Raw genomic sequence first — 13,007 nt, 5'->3', positions numbered from 1 at the left:
AAAAAAGAAATATCTGGCCTGTCATTGTAAATAAATCTCAGTGTTGGCTCATAATTTGAGCTTCTGAAGCCTACTTTGTGAGTGGGGATATGAATGTCCACATGTTGGAGAAAGACAAAGACCATGTCAATCAACCTGTCTGCTGACATAGCTCCAAGGACTGAAAGTCAGTTCAGTTAAAATCAGAGTATGGGCTTAAATAGACTGATCATTTAATTTTACTTATCTCGTCCCACAGATAGAAGAAATAAGTTGCTTCTTATAGTGGGTTCCACAAATTCTGATGTTAGCCCTACAAACCAAAAAGTGCAATAGACTATTTCATGGTGTTCTGTTGTATTAAATTTCTAAGAGGGAGAAGAAGCAAAACGTGGAGGAAAAAAGGAAATATAGAGTTGGGAAAAGTAGAGAATTTGTCATTTGAGTCGCAGAGTCCTTTTTGCTGTAATACCAATTTACATTAAGACTAATCAAATCTAATTGCTGTGAGAAACCCTCTCTATTCTGATTTCTTCTTTGATCTCAGGGAACATGTACATTTGTTTCATTTTTATACAATTTCAATGACTCTGGCTGTATAAAATTTTATGTCATGTAGGAAGCTTTTGGAAGTAAAGTTCTTAGTATTTTAGTCACCAACATCTGCCATGCAATAGGCAGAGACAACTGCATGGAATGAATCAAGTCTAAGTGAGGGTTGCATACCAAGAGGATGCATATTATTTTTCTTTTTTTTTTATTTCAGGAAAGAGTCTACAGGATGTTGAAGGTCTCACTACTAGATTGGACTCGTAGTGAACCGCCTGTTTACAGCCTCCCAAAAGCTGGGATTACAGGCTCGCGCCACCGTGCCCAGTCTCAATTGCCATTTCAGTGTGCCCCCAGGTAGGGCCAGCTCAGTAGGCCCTGGGATCGAACCCTTGGCCCCCAGGCCTGCTTGCAGGCACTTTAATCTGCTGAGCTATTTGGCCTGCCCAGAGACTTTCACTCATTTAGGTGCCTAACTGTCTGTGGTTAGACAGTCTAACCACGAATGTTACTTCTTGCTCTACCAGAAGTCAGAATACTGATGGAAGTCCTCCATCTATTTCTCTTGCTCTCACTTTTGGGTACCTCTGGCCAACATGACCGTAGAGAGTCAGTGATCAAGCCTGTATTTTACCTATGAGAAAAATGTTCTAAATCTAAGGAAGTATGTTAAATTGTGAATCAGGGAAGCATTTGTAAGGTGCTGTAATATTTACATACATCATTACATATGATTTTCACAATGGCCTATCAAGATGGGGTTATATAACTTTACATATTCACCTCTTCCTCTTTTGTTTGATTTTATTTTGTGTCTGATTGGATTACTTGCTTCTCTCACACGACCTAAAGCTTTCACACTTCAAAGAAGAGGAATATGATCTTGGTAAGGTCATAGCTCATATTTATGTTTATAAATGGAAGTTAACATATGGCTTATTTCTGATTTGAACAATATTTACCTGTTTACAAAGCCAATGTGTACAAGACTACTTGAGAATGCTAGATCCCACTATGCTGTCAATTATGCAATTATCCATGTAATTTTGGGCATATGAAACAACTATCCTTTTCCTTCTGTAAACTGGAGGGACAACAATACTTCTTACATTTTACATGACTGGAGATAACCATAGGATCTTACTCTAAAATGTGATTTGTATTTTTGTAGGTCTGGGGTAGAGTTTGTGATTATACATTTCTATCGAGTAGCTCGGTAATACTAATGTGTATGGTCCATTCACTACACAATTTACTTGTCTCAGAATTCCTGAGTATAAAGAGAATAGTTTCTACAGAAGTGAAGATAAAGTTATTTTCTAATAAATGTCTTTTAGGAAAACAATCAGAATTTTCCTAATATGAATGTATTATTGAGCACCTTTGCCTTAATAGCAACTGCTATGCATAGAACTAATCTCTCTCTCTCTCTCTCTCTCTCTCTCTCTCTCTCTCTCTCTCTCTCTCTCCCTCTCTGTCTCTCCCTCTCTCTCTTTCTTTCTCTCTCTGTCTCTCTCTCTGTCACACACACACACACACACACACACACACACACACACAGATCCAGGAATTACATTCCAATGCCACACACTCCTACACATAGGCATGACTTCCCACCTGTAATTATTATTCCTCTGCTTCGTAGTGATGACAAAGCAGAGCCAGAATCCTTAATGGTGGTCATGCACAAAGCTCGTCTTATAGAGCTGAGGCTAATCAACATAGAGCTAATGTCTTATAGTGTAGCTCAGTGTGCAGATATGTCCTTAATGCATGACAGAATAGGTTTGGTGTGGGGTGATTGCTGATATAGCTATCTTGGAATGACAGGTATTTTAAACAGTATCTGCTGGAGAAAGTAAATTTTATGTTTCTCCCATTAAAACATCCCACCAGCCGCCTGTAAATTAGTGTTGCATGAGGAGAAAAAGGGGAAAGAAGTGTGTGAAGTGACATGACAAAGTTAAATTTGGCATTATGGATTGTCTTGACACCAAGTGCTCTAGAACCTCAAAATTAAACAAGCATCAAAACTTGCGATTAGAATGAAACATAAATGACATTAAAAACTATAGTGTAATCACATTGTATTATTTAGGTGTTCACTTTGATTTCATGTATTATGTATGAATTTGCATGGGAATTACTATAACTGTACTTGATAGAAACAACAGCAAACGAGAAAATATTGATGCTCAAGCAGGAGGATCAGATTTTTTCTCCATCCTTCCGTTTGACATGCGACAAATCATGGCTTTCATTATCATCACTAGCAACCTCATTGATTTTTCAAACACCCCACATTCGTAAGAGTGTAATTTTTCCAAAGGTTGGAAATTAAAATAAAATAAAATAAAATAAAATAAAATGCTACTTTCTAAAGTCTCTGCATTTTGATCATGTTTATTTTACACAAGAGAAAATACCAGGCGATAGGTTTTGGTTTTTCTCCGCTAGGAAAGTGTAAGTAAATTATTGTAATTTAGATGGAAAGTGGGAACCAGAGGAACTTTCTCAGCAGGTGGTCTTTCACTGTTGGACCGTCTCAGAAAAGAAGGAGGGGGCCCGTTCTTTTCTCATACATCTCCAGCCATCCAAAGAGGTAACTACCTCAAATGCCAGTCAGAGTCAGCAAGTTATTTGGAAAAAGAGAGTAGTGGAGGCTACAAAAGCAGGAGAACAGCAGTGCAGGGCAAGAGCAAATAAATCGTTCTTACACATCCACAGAAACCAAAACAGTGCCACTTGAGATTAGAAACTGCTAACACAAATCTTTTTATTGGACTGCTTTTAAACAATTATTTTTGGAGGTGCCTAGCTTGCTTCTGATTGTTGTTTGATAAGACAATGATCTTTTCCTCTGCTTCCGCAAAGCAGGACAATCAAGAGAAAGACTTGTGAGACACACAGCTTTTCTGCTACAATGAAAGGATGAGCTACAACTTCCCAGTGACTGATCTCTTAAGTGGATCTTCTGGAATCTAAATGGGAAAGTAACTCCCCATGCGCATTGTGGTTCCCCATCCTTTTCATATCAATTTCCTTTCAGTCAACAAGAACAAGGGAATAGAAAGAATGACTGATACAACATCATGTCCTAAAGTATAGATGGGTGTTCTGGAAACCAAGAACACTTCATCACAGTTTTTTGTTTTCCTACTTAGACAAATCCATGCAAGATGCTAAGCAGGTAATTTAAAACAAAAACAATCAGTACATATGAAAGACATATTTTTCCCCCAAATTTAAAGATTTAGAGTTAACAAAATGCAGCCTCACACCAATTCTTTTCTGTGCTTTTTATGCAAAAACAATTTATTAGAAACACAGAGATAATTGAAGCACTCTCATTCAAAGCTCTAACCTAAAGTATCTCTGCATTGCAGTTCATATTTTGTTTTTCTCCAAAATGTTCAAAACTATTAGCCATGTAAATATGCATGCTAATTTTTCCCATGGTGGTTAATTACAGCGGGCAAAATATTAAAATCATGCCAGTCACATGAAATCTGCCCCTAATATTCAAGAAACACTTGGAGAAACAGAAGTGGAACTTTAGGAAACCTAGTGAAACAGCCCCCACAAGAAAGCCTGGTTTTGGTTGTACATTATTCGAAAATAATTTTTTTTGCCTCTTTCTCCAGTGAGATAACCAGTCATGTTTGTTGTAGAGATTAAGCATGCATGTAAATAGGTTAAGGTGAATGATTTCACTAGTTTTTGATCTGCAAACTTAGGTTGTTAACCTTCCAGAAGAGAAGCTTATTATTACCCTACTACATATGCAGTTTTGTTTGACTTCACTGTCTGTCTGAATATCCAACATCTTAGGAATGAAATGGAGCAGGTATTTTGCATCAAGTATTGATATGTTAAACTTTAAGTCCCTACAGAATATGGAGATAAAAATTTAAAAAATTAAAAATATTTAAATAATATGAATAAACAATTACACATTTTTACACAAAGATTTAGAAATCCAACTGTAAACAGCATTGCAGTAGGACCCATTTAGAAAACATTTACTTGAGAGACAGTATGGTGATAATTGGTATGTCATGACAAGAAATATTTATTTAGAAGACCAGAATGACAGGCATTCCAGGTGTGACCCTTCTATTACACATTGCTATCTTCAGTGCAGTTGCTTGGTTCACAGGTACCAGCATATATCGTTAGTCAGGGTGAGAATCCTACCAATTAACTGCTAGTTTCAAAAACCTGCTGATGTTTCTCAGGATCATTGCCTTGCCCATCTTGTACATATGAATGTATGGCTTTGCCCTTGTCATGTTTCCCAGCTTTTCTCCTTACCCTCTCCTCGTTGTCCAATCCTCAAGTTCTCACTGCAAGGACAGCCAACATTTTGACCCTAGCCTTTCAAGGGCAGTGAAGGCTCAGGACATAGGAGAAACTATACTGTAACAACATGTAACTGTTGTATCCCCAATTTTCTGATCAAGGAGATTATGGGGCCATAGTGGAAAGTGATCAATGATGTAGTGTGCCTAAGGAGAGTAACATGGAGAGAAAACTTTCTCTCAAACTTTTGCAGAGAGCAAATTGGTCAAGCAGTGGCCATGACCCGTGACTCATCCACATGGCTGACACTGAAAAATGATATGCGAACTGTGGTACAGTGTTTCAGGATAAACCCTGAGGAGATTTGACTGACCTTATCAGATACAAAGTACATTTTTTGTTATATAGGTCTTGCTTTGTCTTGGTCTTAACCATCCAGTAGAAAAGTATAAAAACAAGGTATATAAAGTAAAGCCATATTAATATGCTGAGCTGTGAAAGGCTCAAGTCAACAACTTGTGTGGATAAACCACAACTATTGTGGACTGCTGGACTGTGTTGGATTGTTTTGCTGAATTCATGCACCTATAGTATTTAGATGCCAATAGAATACCCATCTCTGACAGGACTAAACAAAAAAAGGAGATACAAAGGAAGGACCATTCTGTATCTGTACATATGGAATAGTTAGGATAGATATACACCTACTTTTGCTTAAATCAATGAGAAAAAAGACTTGTACTAATAGTGCTTGGACAGGATATCCTGTCTGTATTTTGTACTATGGATAACCACTAAGAAGATAACAATGTATAATGTATTAATTATTAAAAAAATGTCCTATTGATCAGTTTTGAAATGGTCTCATTGCTATTTGTTTCTCAATAAAATAAAATTTTAAAAAAGGTGAGTGATTTCAGAAATCATTGCTCTCAAACTCTGCTCTCATTCTCCTTTCACAGTTCAGACCCTTTGTTATTACTTTCATTCTCAATTATTAAAAAAGAATTGGTCCTGTGAATCACTACTGAGGAAATATTGAGTAAATACAACTTCTATGGAAAAGAGAAAGTATTCAGTTCCATCCATTCTAAGGCATGAATAACCAGTACAGGCATCACTAAATAACCAGATTAGAACTAGAATGAGTTTTTTTTAAAATTGGTTTGGTAATTGCGGTGGACAAACTAATGGTGGACTCGTAACATCCAGTTGAGATGAATTAGCATGGTGCTGGGTGTGAAAGGTACACCTGAGAATTGTTGCCAGCAGCATAGAAAGGGTACTGGAGGGGAAGATGGTGCTGCTGATTCTCCTGGATAAGTTTGTTGCCCTGGTTTTCCTAATGTGAACTTAGCTGTTCTTAACTTTAGAGGAGTTTGGGTCCTCACTGCTGCTGAGCATGGCTGTGGTTCTCCTTGAGGGAGCTCTGGTCCTTACCTTGAGATTTGCTTCCTGGCTTCAGTTCAGGTCCGTCAGCCTGCTGGTACAGATCCTTCACATGCTGTGGCAGACTTTGTAGCTTCCACCACTGACTGTTGGGTCTTCTCAGTGAAAATCCTTGATACAGACTTGCATGAGACATTGTTGTGGGCTCTCGGCCTCCAGATGGACTCGTGGAGGACACTGCATGGCATCCAGTTGGTGGAAAAAGAAGGAAAAAATATGGAAGGTTTTATGGGAAAAAATGGGCACTGTGTTCTTGGAGCCTCTGGGATAATACAGTCATACTAGAAAAAATACAACAGAAGGAAGGCACAGAAGTACCAGGTGTAGGCATTCTGGCTATACCACTTGTCACTCTAGTGATCAGCAAGGTTGACTCTGTTGCTCTGCCTGGTGAAGAAGGTGTCTCCTTCACTCACCACTTTATGAGTACTCCTTCCCAAACTATGTGCTCAGTGGAAGAGTATGGCCTTCTTTCCTCTGCAGGTTACAACCTCTTCCACTGCATGAGCACATGGTGATGCTCACAGTCTCTGATCAACAGGGAACCCAGTAGGTGACCCTGCCGCTTTTCCAGCTGTAGCCCAGGACTGCCTCCCATCACAGCCTGAGGTGCTTTCTAATTGTGGTCTGCTTAGCCGTACTGCTTAACATGGAGTCTAGCCGTTAGCACCATTTAATCAGGAGCATACCCTGGACCCCAGAAGACCAAAGCTGGTCACAGGGTCTAAGCCCAGCCCTACAGTTGGTGGGATCACCCATCTAGGAAGCACTGCCTGTGACCCATTGTGAAAAGGATGATGGAAGAGACCAGCTGTTAGTCCTTCCTGACCATAAAGATCAATCAATGATCTTGTCTGACTGAAAACCCAGGCGACAGCTCCTCCTAACATTACAGCACAAGCTTCAGGTCCTGCCCAAGTAGAGGAACCGGCAGCAAGTCCTGTTTGCCTGTGGACACTACCTATAATCTTTCTGAATCCCTAAATACCTATCTTGGGAATAGACAAGCATAGCTAGAGATATGTTCCTATTTCAACATATACTGAAAGGGTAGAACAGTCTAAACAACATAATACAGGCATTTAAGCAGGAGAACAGAACAATTGAACAAAATGGACTTCCCCAAAATACATATAAACAGTTTATTCAACTGGTATTCTTGTGCCTACTGGGATGGAACTCACTGAGCTATAGCCCTACCCTTCGGCTAGACAAGGAGTTTCTTTTCCTTTCTTTCTTTCTTTCTTTCTTTCTTTCTTTCTTTCTTTCTTTCTTTCTTTCTTTCTTTCTTTCTTCTTTCTTTCTTTCTTTTTTTTTCCTTTGGCAGAATTGGGGATTGAACTCAGACTCTTGCACTTGCCAGGGAAGCACTTATTCTACTGAGCCATCTCCCCGGCCCCTAGACAAGGGGTTTCTAAGTCTCTAAATCTCCCAAGTGGGCTCTGACATGCAGTTCTTTCACCTCACCCTCTCTTTGATAAAGTTGCAAAGAAAATACAACAGGAAAGGTAATCTCTCTACCAAACAACATTGGAAAGACTGGGTATCCACAGTAGGAAGAGTAAAATTAGCTCCTTATTCCACAACACATATGAAAATCAAATCAAAATGTATTAATGAGTTAAACAGAACATGTGAAACTATAAAACGACTAGAACAAAACGTAAGATAAGAGCTTCCAGTTTGTCTGGACAATGACTTTTCTGATATGACAGCAAAAGTACAAGTAACATTAGCAAAACTAGATGAATGGGATGGCATCACATTAAAAGGCCTCCGCAGGGGCTGGGGAGACAGCTCAGAGGTACAACACCTATCTAGCAAGCACAAGAACCTGAGTTCAATCCCTAGTTCTGCATGCTGTTCCAGTGCCGGAACCAGGTGTGGTGGTGCATGCCTGTAATCCCAGCACTCAGAAGGTTGAGATAGGAGTTGCTCATGAGAGTATGAGAGCAGCCTGGGCTACAAAAATGAGCATAAGGCCAGCCTGAACTGTGTAGTTTTATTTTATTGAGAAAAGTATCAATGAGACAGTTTCAAAGCTGATTAATAGGACATTTTCAATAATTAATGTATTGTGCATTGCTATCTTCTCAGTGGTTATCCATAGGACAAGAAGCAGACAGGATATCCTGTCCAAACACTATTACTACAAATCTCTCTTCTCATTGAATTAAGTTAAAGTAGCTGTGTATCTATCCTAACTATTCTGTATATACAAATACAAAATGGTCCTTCCTTTGTTTCCCCTTTTTTTGTTCAGTCCTGTCAGAGATGGAAATTCTATTGGCATCTAAATACTATAGGTGCTTGAATTCAGCAAAACAATCCAACACTGTCCAGCAGTCCACAATAGTAGTGGCTTATCCACAGATGTTGTTGACTAGAGTCTTTTACAGCTCAGCATATTAATATGGTTTTACTTTATATACCTCGTTTTTATACTTTTCTGCTGGATGGTTAAGGCCAAGACAAAGCAAGACCTGTATAACAAGAAATGTAACCTTTGTATCTGACATGGTCAGTCAAGTCCCTCAGGACTTATCCCAAAACCCTGTACCACACTTTGTAGATCCTTTGTCAGTGGCAGCCATGTGAATGAGTCACGGCCATTGCTTGACCAATTTGCTCTCTGCAAAAGCCTGAGAGAAAGTTTTCTCTCCATGTGACTCTCCTTAGACATGCTGTTTGTTTTTATTTTTTTTCTATCTCAGAAAAAAAATCTTCTGCAATTCAGAACAACTGGCTAAAGGACAATGTACAAATGCAAAACATATTTTCACATCATGCATCTGATAAAGCACTAATATTTCAGAAACTTGAAGTCAATACCAAAACATAAAATAGTATATTTTAAAAGCCAAGGAACTTCATTGATTCTTCCCCAAAGAGTATTCAAATGGTGAAGATTTTATATGAAAAAGTGTGCAATATTAACAATTAAAATAAACAAGGAGACATCACCTCACAACTGTCTAAAATGTTCTTTTCAGGATGACAGAGATAAAAGTGGTGCCATCCATGTGGGAAGAAAAAGGCCTTGTACACTATTGGACAGAGGGTAAATTAATTTAATCATTATGGAAAATTGTATATACATTCTTCTAATCTTTAAAAATAGAACTACTGGATGATTCAGCATTGCTCTTCTGGGAATATCTCCAGAGGGTATGGAATCAGTGTGCTGAAGTGATACTTTCACTGTCATTTATGGTTGCAGCATGATTCAAAATAGCTAAGATACAGATCAATCTATATGCCAATCTACAGAAGAACAGATAAAAAATATAGTACGCATTCACTACGACGCATTTTTCAACCTTGGACGGAAAGGAATGTTATTACATACAATGTTCTTAGATCCCATGTGACTATATCTGTGAAGCTGTAGGACATTATGCCACATAAAATATGAAGGACACAGAAAAATGCCACACAATTTCACCCATATGCGGAGGGTACATAGGTCAACCTCATAAGAGAGGAGAGGAAAATAGTAGTTACAGTGGCTGGAGTTTTGGAAGTTGAGGAGATGTTTATCAGAAGATACAAAATTAAAACGAAACCCGATATTTTTAAGAGATGCAGTGTGTGTCACAGTACTTTTAGTTAATAGCAAGTTAGTATTTGAAAATGTCTGATGATATATTATAAGAGCTTTAACCATGTGAAGAAAATTGTAAATAGCTCATGCTATTCAGGAAGCTAAGGCAGTGGAATCTTAAACAAATGACCAGCTTAGGCAACATAACAAGATTCTGTCTCAAAACACACATACAAACAAACAAAAATTGCACTTAGAGCCTGGGGAAATAGCTCAGTAGAATAAGCACTTACCTTGAAAATGCAGGGTCCTGAGTTCAATTCCCAGTACCGCTAAAAAAATTTTGCATTTAATTTAAAAATTATGTCTGTCAATCCACATATATGTGTACAAGCTTGATTTAGTCATTCCATAAAGTATATTTATATTGTCAAACACAGTTTATAAGTCAATCAATTAAATTTTAACATATTTTAACTGTGTTCAGAAAAAAGTAATTTTTTTTTTTTTTTTTCGGAACCGGGAATTGAACTCAGGCCCTTATGCTTGCCAGAGAAGCGTTTATTCCACTGAGCCATCTCCTTGGCCCAAAAGTAATTTTTATATCCCTTATATTCCTGCACAAGAATTTGTCATATTTTAATAAAAATATCTTAATACTGAAAATGGAATAGAAGTGAGACAATAAGTACAGAAAGGTCACTGGTTATCTGTACTCCTAGACTAAGAATAGCCCAGAATTAACTTCTGTTAATGAGTTCAAACTTCATGGATCAGAAGCAGGATTTTTTTTTTCTTTTTTAATGTATTTGGTACAGGGTCTCACTGCGCAGCTTGCATTCCTAGTGATCCTCCTGTTTTTAGCCTCCCAGAGGTGGGATGACAGGTGTACACTACTATACCTGGACTTGGCGGCTGGCTGAGTGTGCCCAGTGGTGGGGCCACCATGGCATGTGGTACCAGGGATCGAACTCTGATCCTTGCTCTTTCCTAAGCAGGGCCATCAAATTGTAGGAAGGAGAAACAGGAGCAAAAAAGAAATGAAAGAAGAAAAATTAACAAATGAGTAAATACTTATGATTAGTAATGACTTTCAGTATAAAAATTTGCATCTGGTTTAAAAGTTTAGAGTGGAGGCTGGGGTGATAGCTCAGCAGTCTAAGCATCTTCCTGGCAAGTGTATGGAGCCAGGTTTGATCCCTTGCACAGCATGCCATGCTGGTTCCAGAACCCCAGGGGCGCCAGGCCAGTCCTGAAAGTAGGCATGGTGACCCACGCCTGTAATCCCAGTGATGGGGAGGCTGATACAGGAGGATTGATAAGGCTGAACTATGTAGCGAGACCCTGTACCAAATAGGTACATAAATAAATAAGTAAGATAATAAAGTTTAGAGTGAAAATTTCAGACGCCCTTAAAGAGAAAGGAGATCAATACATTTTGTAGACCCATCAATGGACTTTAGTTTTCTTAGGGAGGGGGATATTGAGATACTGTTTAATTGTAGACTTAAGAATTTTATATTGAACTATGTTTGTTAAAGTATTAAGGTTAATCATAAATGAAACAGGAATGGAATGCATAGTGAGGAATAGCTCAAGGAAATGCACTTTATCGAAGCAGCAAGAACAGAAAATGGGGGAAAGAGTCAAAGACAAAACTTGAGATATAAGTAAGTAAGTGACAAAAGGTCCAAATAATCATATGTCTCAAAATAACTATGGCTATTGCAGGAGCCCACTTTACTTTATGTACAGATATTACTTTGGATAAAAGAACTCAAAAACCATTATTGTCTATTAATAAGGACCACGACCACACCAGCTCCACGAAGACAGATACGTCACTCTAGTATTAAAACAACAGCACCTGGTATCAAATGGCAGACAAAAACAGAACTGGAGATAAAAATCATTGATAAAAATATTTTTCCTGGCATGCATATAAAATTTTGAAGTTTCAATGAAGATTTTAGTGTAAGTCTAAAATAATTACCAAACTATGATAATCGACAGGCAATTTTCTTTAATTTCAAAGTAACAGCATCAACAACTGTCTTCCACTGAATTCAAAGAAACTTCATATGCATGCAAAATATTAATTTACAAAATACATATTAAACATAAAATTACAGTTAAAATATGGTACTTAAAAGATAAGGCAAATTACCATTAAAATTAACTTATAGCATACATCCAAGCAAACTCTTCAGGAAAAAAATAATAATCATCTAATTTGGAAAAAATTTCTTAAAAATTTCTGGAATGTGCCCAATTGTGAAGCTTTAGAGCTCTGATTTTAGGTAGGGAGAAGGTAAGAATAATTACCACTAGCCTTGATACTCAATAATGAAAAACATGTCCTAACAAACGAACTAAAATACAGAAAAGAAACATTATAAAGATTTAAAGATACAAATGTGCTATTATATGCCTATAATTCTATTTTCAGCATAATGAATTCAACATAAAATATAGACACGCTAATAGAGCATACAATAGAACACAGCATACTTTGTAGGCAGAAACTTAATTTTGCCTTTTAATACCAGTAATAAAAATAGAACTTGTAATTTTAAAATTGCCATTCATGGGAATAATATAAATATAACATATATATCCAAGAGTAAATTTAACAAAAATAGACAGGTTCTTATGCAGCATACTACAAATGTGTTTCATTATCTGGGAAGCAAAAGGACCTGAATGGCAGATGTGATAACCCCAGGTATGGGTGGCTACATCATTAACAAATATATGAATGTAATCTCTCAGTTAATGCCTAAATTTAATTTAAATTGCAATAAAAGTCGTATTCATTAAATACAATAAACTGATTGTTACTATATATATGAAACACTAATTTTACGGAATTTTAATGCAATTTTGAAGGAGGAAATAGGGAGCTGGAAAGAATATTTACAGCAAGAATATTTGCAATATTTCTAGTGCTGTACTAATGAGGTGGGCTGAGGCTGTACTCAGTGCCAAGGCACTTGCCTGGCAGATCAGAACCCCTGCACTCAATCCCCAGCACCATTAAAGCAAACAAACAAGTGAACAAAACAAACAAAAAATATATACTAATTAATACAGTATGATGTTGGCATGGTGACAAGTAAATAAATCAAAGAGTTTGAGCAGCAGTTTAGAAACAGATTGAAGCACATATTATACCTTGTTTAGA

Source organism: Octodon degus, unplaced genomic scaffold (genome assembly GCF_000260255.1).
Source record: "Octodon degus isolate 3935 unplaced genomic scaffold, OctDeg1.0 scaffold00056, whole genome shotgun sequence".
NCBI lineage: Eukaryota > Metazoa > Chordata > Mammalia > Rodentia > Octodontidae > Octodon > Octodon degus.
Note: the sequence above shows the minus strand (reverse complement) of the source record.